At 33.3% G+C, this 7,598-nt stretch overlaps 1 long non-coding RNA gene across 1 annotated transcript; it reads right to left on the bottom strand.

Moving 5' to 3' along the window:
- Positions 1–414: 414 nt before the first annotated feature.
- LOC141702392 (uncharacterized) lies at positions 415–2,686 on the bottom strand. Its single transcript, XR_012567085.1, has 3 exons — positions 2,429–2,686; positions 1,824–1,893; positions 415–693 (listed from the first exon to the last, which is right to left on the bottom strand). It is a non-coding gene; the product is annotated as an uncharacterized LOC141702392 (long non-coding RNA).
- Positions 2,687–7,598: the final 4,912 nt, after the last annotated feature.

Below are 7,598 nucleotides of genomic sequence, written 5' to 3'. Positions count from 1 at the left end.
AGAAATGCCATGATGGGACAAAAAAAATATCATCGTTCTATTGGCACCACCTACAAATATCCCCTTAGCTAGTGAATATATGTGTGGAAAAGTACGACCAAAGAAATTGGTAGTAAACCACAAACCAAAGAACAAGCGTCAAAATGCATATAAGCAAAGAACAGGCTTCAATATGCATACCAAAATGTGCAGCACAACAGAACACAGCCACAGAACATATTATAAGTGAACTCAGAACCTTCGGCTGCATTTATATCACTTTTGGTGCTAGTAGTATTTTGAAATATTATGCTTAGCTAGGTCATGATTAGTAGCAGCATGATGTAAAAAAACAAAAAAATTAAATAACAACAGGCAAGCTATTTGATGCAAAAATACAAACCACACTGTAACCACAAAAAACATATTTCGTCTTAATATTGAACTTCCAGCTGAACAGAAGATGCTTTCACATAGAAATAGGGGAACAGGGGAAAAAACTATTGAAAAAATACTTTGATGTTCTTCAACATAAACACCAAGTCAAATTGCTGATGTATGATGTCCGAGATGAAGAACATGTACAAGTTATGTCCCCATTTGGTGCTAAATTTACGGTTATCTTCCATATTGCGCCAGTGGGCTACTTTACTATGTGTGCATATTAGGCCTCCCCATCTTCACTGCTCGAACTACCAAGTATGGCCGGACTAGCTGAAACACGGGAACATATGTAAAAGTCATTGACCACAAACAGGGTGAAGTAACGAGATGCCTTCTCCTTTTTACTTCTCTTTTCTTTTGCGCCTACCAGTATAGCTACCGATCATAACATTTCCCCAATATTTATAAATTTTTATTTGAAATAATCCTCTGATAATTTGATTATTATTTATTTTCCTATTCATTACTTAAGTAATATATTATTCTTATTATTATGATTCAAATGCAAGTTGAGAGCACCTATTGAAATTAATACAAAAATCATTAGGGTTGCTAGGAAGTACACAACAAACCAACATGCCTCAAGTATAGAGAATTCGAGCTAGAACTCCAAAATACATTAGAAATCTTTTTCCAAACTTACTCGAATATCTTTGAATCCTAAATTGGGTCTCTTCTGCATTTTGTTGTTGGGAAACCCTTGGGATAACGGCTGTTATGCTAGCTGTTCATCCGCCTAAATTCTATCATGGTTATCATTTTTAGTTTATATATCCATCATAACTAGAGTTGTCCTACATCATTTTAATTAAAAAAATTAAATCAACAATTTTAGCTCTATTTGTGAAAACTTGACACATCTTTCATATACATATCACTGATTAAAATATTATTCATACGTCATTTGTTTCAAGTAGTTACACATTATGGTAAATGTTGGTTGTGAGCATGTGACCATGTGTGTGTCTTACACAAATAGCTTCACAAAAAATTTGCAAGCAGGACAGACCTTCGTAAATGAATGCTTAGTTTCTGCACTTAATATAATATACTAATTCCTAAGGAATGGCTATGATAAACAACCTGCCTTGATTATTTTGAATATTATTAAAACCTTAACTAATAAACCTCTAAGGATAAGTCCATCTATATAGATCCATACACATGTGTATCCCAGTCAACTATGTCAATACTCAATAGGCACAAATATAGAACAACGGACTTGCAACAATTATCGTCTAGCTACTGAATCAGATTAAGGAATTAGTTTGGTTCTGTGATAAATATGTCCAGTTTTTCATTATAAATAGAATTTGAAGGCTTAAAACAAAACCTGAAGAAGAAAGCTCAAAAGCAAGGTAACAAAAGACAAAGAAAAATAAATAATAAATTAAACTTACTTCTTGAATTCATCCCTGCTGCATAATTGTGATGAATCAAGTCCCACCTTAAGTTGACCACTTCTGACATCTATACAATGGAGAAAGATAACAAGGATTAACAATTATGTAAATACATTACTCCAATTCACCATCAACATGGTTGCAACAATTTTAGCATACTAAGAAGACCTTGCCAGTTGTTCTTAGTTTCATCTTTAGCCGACCGAGGTAGTTTTTGTATTTATTTGATAATACCATAATAACAATTAGGTACCCCTCATGTTATAAACACACAAGTTATAAGTATAAAACTTTTTTAATGCAAAGTGCTACAGAAAAATTAATATGATTTCAAAAGTGAAGTGTTGCAAATAAACTAGAATAGATTATAAATTTAAAAGTAAACTGAACATAGTACTTCAAAGCATCACAAGTTTTGCAGTCTGTTTATTTGATGCATTTATAAATTCAGATAAAGAGCCGAGATTTGATCAGATAAATAATTGAGGATTTTGAGAAAATAAATATAAAGACTATTTGTACAAAAGAAATATGTTTGTTAAATAAGCTGCAAAAAGAAGAGAATTCTTGTAAAAACTTAATTATCCCTAAAATCATAATACCTCCGTACATCGCACGTATCTTCTTGTAAACCCTACATCAAGGGCAAGTTCAAGACGCTTTGAAAATTGTAAGCTTCTTCTGCTAACCTGAAAATTTGACAGCAGATAAAGTGTTTGGTGTGAAATCCTTCTATACATGCAAATGGATGTCATCAACTCTTCCTGTATTTAAATACATGACACCTGTGATAGACTTTAGTTAGCATGAAAGAATAGAGCTTTGTACTTCTGGGTGAAACCAAAAATTACAGAAAAGAACATTTGGTTGCACAAAGTAGTCAGAGATTGTACGGATAATTATGATTTAACAAAATTTTGATCTTGCCACGGTGAAGGTGCTGCTCTAATGATGATGGGTTCCCTTTCCTACAAACCAACATCCATAAAACACACTTGTTAGAATTATGATACATTATTTAATTCAAATATATTTTAATAATTGATTGATGTTGGCCATATCTTTAGAATATTTTTGGATTATAGTTGTAGGGCTTTTAGGAGAAAAGATATGTCTGTTCGCTTATACAAAGGCCACATTATTACACTAATTGGCAAGTCCAGCCACTTTGTGAAAAAATTGGAGATAACATTTATAGCACGATCTTATTGACTACATATCAACCTTAGAATGGAGCTAAGGATGTAATCCATCTTATTTCAGGTGACATAATGATACTGTGTTCTTTGCTCAAAGGTGGATCTTCTTTTTTCCTTTGGGGGGGGGAGGGGAGGCGGGAGCTGGGGAGAGTTTCCAAGCCCGGCAGAAATAAACGATTTATATATCTTGAGGTGTTTCTTTGTTTAGGTTGGGTACTTCAGGTTTTCAACTAAAGTTAAGGTGGTCAATAGGCACATCATATCTCTATGTTATTACTAATTTAATAGTGAATGTTAACATTTTCATACCAAACATCAGTTGAAGATGATAATTGTACGAGTTAAGAATAGAAAAACTTATGTACAATTATAATTTAACTTGGGACCCTCCTGTAAAAAATATCTGCAGGAATCAATGCATTTACTCGGACTCAGCAAGAAGTGTTCGACATGGATACGGACTCCACATATTTTGAAAAATATACATGTTTTTATTGTAAAATAAGTGTCCAAATCCGAGTGTACATGTCCAATTATCGAGTGTCCAACACGGGTACTTGAAGGTAAAATGAAGGGCCCGAGTAATATACACAATCCTGTTGGCTGTAATTACAGAGATTGAAATACAAGATTCGAAAAAGTTCAGATCGTAAAGAAAAAATTATTCATTCCTATACTGCAGTTCATAAAGGTTAGGACACATCATATATAATCCATCCCTGTACTATGATTCATAAACGTTAAGACACAACTTATATGAACCAGCTGGGAAGATCATATTAAAAGTGATCAGGAGTTTTTGGATGGTGAATGTTACTAGTGATTCATACATTATGTTGACTTGGAAAGTAACACTATCTCACATGAAATTATACAAACAGAAAAAAGAAAGCAATTCAATTGTAACACAATTAAAAAGCTCGGTGCACAAACCAAATTTCTGCTTTATTTGGGTTGTGTACCTAAATTCACATCCAATTATATATGTATATATAAAAATTATTAATAACTAACATAGAAGACCAAGATGGCTCAATGGCCATCATAAAATAGATTGAGCTAATTTATACTGTAGGAAATATGAAGAATACTTACGCATCAGAATATCTTTTTGATGTACTAGATTGCAAGTAGGATGAATCATTCTCAACGGTATGCTTATATTCGCAGGACAAAAACCGAAGCCTGTCAACCTGGAAAGGATAACATTCAGTTTCCTTTTTTATTTTATATATATATAGTGCACTCATAAAACAATATACTTTGAGGCTTGATGTGATTAAGTACGGTCAGTGTATCACGTGAGGTAGCAAGGTATTGCCAGATATAAATTACTCAATATTGCGAATACAAAAGTCCCACACATTAAATTATAAAAGTTTTAGCCTGACTGCAGCAAAATTTTGGCACAAATTACATTACCATCAGATTTGTAAGCCTAACCTTAACAACGCAAATCTGACCATCGTGAACGACACACAAATTTTGATAGACAGCCTCCACCAATTTCTCTCAACACATTCTCGAATATAATGGTAGCGTTTGTCTACATGTTTACTATAACAATTCTTAATTTCTTTTATCATTTTTGCTTTAATCAATATACAGGTAAAATTTAATAGCACCAACCGGAGCAAAAAGAGCAGCCTGTTTAGGGCGATTCTTGCATTGTGAGAAGCACCATCTCCTTTTGGCACTGGGTGCAAAAAAATATGAAACAAGTTCCCTCTGGGACTCTATGGTAGCCTGTAATAAATAAAATCATGAATACAATGAGTAAATGTGCCCTATGCTGATGAAGACCAACTCAAAAAACTTGAAGTTTTACATTAGCATTAAGATGCAACTGGTGATACTGGATCAACCGCTTCGCACAATTTCCTGGAACAAAATTCTGGGGTCCATTATTTAAACCTTTTCCCATGAAATTCTGGCATCCAGAACACAGGGAGCTTGATGTGCTGAAAAGAAAACACATACAAATTAATCTTCCAGCCTGGACTTTCAAATTAGCAATATTGATTTGGTACTCCAAAACTTGTATATGATTACAAAACATTTTAAACTGCTCACAAGCTTTCTCCAAGTAAATACCAGATACCTTAATAATGTTAGTATCCTACTCTGAATATTAAAAAGGAAATTCTCCTATCAAGCTTGAAAGAACAAGCTAAACCTTATATTTTGAGTTAGATTTTTACAGTTACCTACCGAAAAAATTCTATAAAAGATTTTAGCTTATACATCATTCCATACCTAGGAACATAAATTACCAACAAAACCAAAACCAAGAAACCATTCTCCTACATAAAAATAATTAACAATATAATAACTATATACAATAAGAGGAGAGAGGGTTTATTTATAAGATAATTAGCAAATATATACGAGGGTTTTTTGGTTGTTTGTATTAAATGCCTAGAAAAATATACATGATAAGCTAGTAACTAGTAAGGAGGTTTTCACTATAGGATATATAGGATATTGGCACAAAGATATGCAACTTAAGTGTCTGTATGTGTATTTTGATAAAGATAGCGTTGAACAGCTTTTTTTATTTGATAATGAACTACAATACTTAAACTAAAACAATGCAAGTAAATGTCGTACAAAATAGCAACTAAACAACTGAAGTCCTACAACATCTCAAAGACTAACGTTTATTCAGCAACGCCCTTTCCAGTTCTTTAGACCACGTCAACACGATCCAAACAAACTTTGCACGACAGTTTAATTAAGATAGCAACTAAGAAATAAATAAACCAGCTTCCCAAGTTTAGATTAAACACCCAACAAACTCCCCCTTAATCTAAACTTGTCTTAACAAACCTTCTTACTCCAAACCTTCTTACTCCAAGTAAGGTGTCATTTGTTAAATCTGAATCATTTTTTCTGTACGATTAAAATTCTGAACGATTGACAATCTGAATGCTGGACTGTTAATCCTGTTTGGTAAATAAATATCAAAATTTCTGAACGATAATATTTGTTCATCATATCCTTACGTATATGTAAAAATTAATTTGTATTTTAATCTTAATAATCAAATAACAATTTACACATATTTTGAAAATTTAATAATAAAAGCATACATATATTTTGAATAAATATAATCCTCTTAAAGATTTAAAGAGTAAACAATATTTTCAGTCGTAAACATGAAAAATATATAATTGTAAGTTTAATTTTAAAATTATTAAACAAATTTTAGACAAATGTATTCATATTAAAATCCACATTATTATTTGAATATAAACATATTTTAAACTAAAAATATAAGTATAAATGTTAAATAAAATTAATATATGGCATGGAATTTTAATTTTATACTTTTTTTAAGAAAATCACGTATGTAGTATAAATAAATATATTATATTTTTGTATTATGATCTAGTGGCTTGATATCACCTGATAAAACTTACTATATCCTAGGTTATATGAACCATCGAGCTATATTTTTTTGAATGATTCATCCAGCTAAATTCTTGGCTCATCAAGCTAACATAAAAATTTATCAAACAATCTGGACAGGTGATTCAAGTCTCGTCCAGTACTTTTGGTATGGTACAGGGGTTAACAAATGACCCCTAAGTCTCTCATTCGTTCAAATCTGACAGCGTTTAGTGCCTTAGTTAACGAGTCTGCCCTCTGCTCGTCTGAGCATATGTGCTTCACGATTATGTCCCCATTTTCAATGCATTCTCTTATGAAATGAAACCGGATGTCCATATCCTTACTTCTACCATGAAAAACAGGGTTTTTTGCTAAGTCGATGGCTGACTTATTATCTATAAACAATGTCACAGGTTGTATATATAATCCTGTAATCTGAGACAACAGCTTCCTTAACCACACTGCTTGACAAGAGGCGGCACAACCGCCGTGAATTCTCCTTCGCACGAGGAAAGGGCAACGCACATTTGTTTCTCTGAATTCCATGTTATCAGACTTTTGGTGAGGTAGAAAATCATGCCCCCGTACTTTTCCTGTCCTCCACATTTCCTGCAGGGTCACTATCAGAGTACCCAATCACCACATTGTTTTTCTCATCTTTTGTGTAGACTAAACCCAAATCCATCGTTCCCTTGACATAACGTAAGATACGTTTCACTGCATTTTGATGCATCAGTGTGGGCCTCTCCATAAATCTGCTAACAATGCCTGCTGAATAGGGTAGATCAGGACGTGTCTGAACTAGATATCTCAGCCCGCCTATCATGCTTTTAAAATTAGTAGAGTCGACTGGCATGCCTTCTTCATCTTTGTTGAGAATCTCCTTAGGATGTATTGGCATTTTAGTTGAGTTATAGTACAGCATTCCTGCCTTGTTAAGAATCTTCTTTGCGTATCCAGTTTGCTTCAGTTGAATGTACCCATTACCTTGCTCCACTTCAATGCCCAGGTAATATATGAGTTTTCCCATATCGCTCATATCAAAGCTTTTAGCCATCTGTTCCTTGAATTCTTTAATTTGGACAGTGTTTGAGCCGGTTACCAGCAAATCATCGACATAAACGCCTACGATTAGCACTTCTTTTCCCACGTGCCTTGTATACACAGTTTGTTCATAGGC

Source organism: Apium graveolens, unplaced genomic scaffold, assembly GCF_009905375.1.
Source record: "Apium graveolens cultivar Ventura unplaced genomic scaffold, ASM990537v1 ctg4982, whole genome shotgun sequence".
NCBI lineage: Eukaryota > Viridiplantae > Streptophyta > Magnoliopsida > Apiales > Apiaceae > Apium > Apium graveolens.
This window is presented reverse-complemented; position numbering and strand designations above follow the sequence as displayed.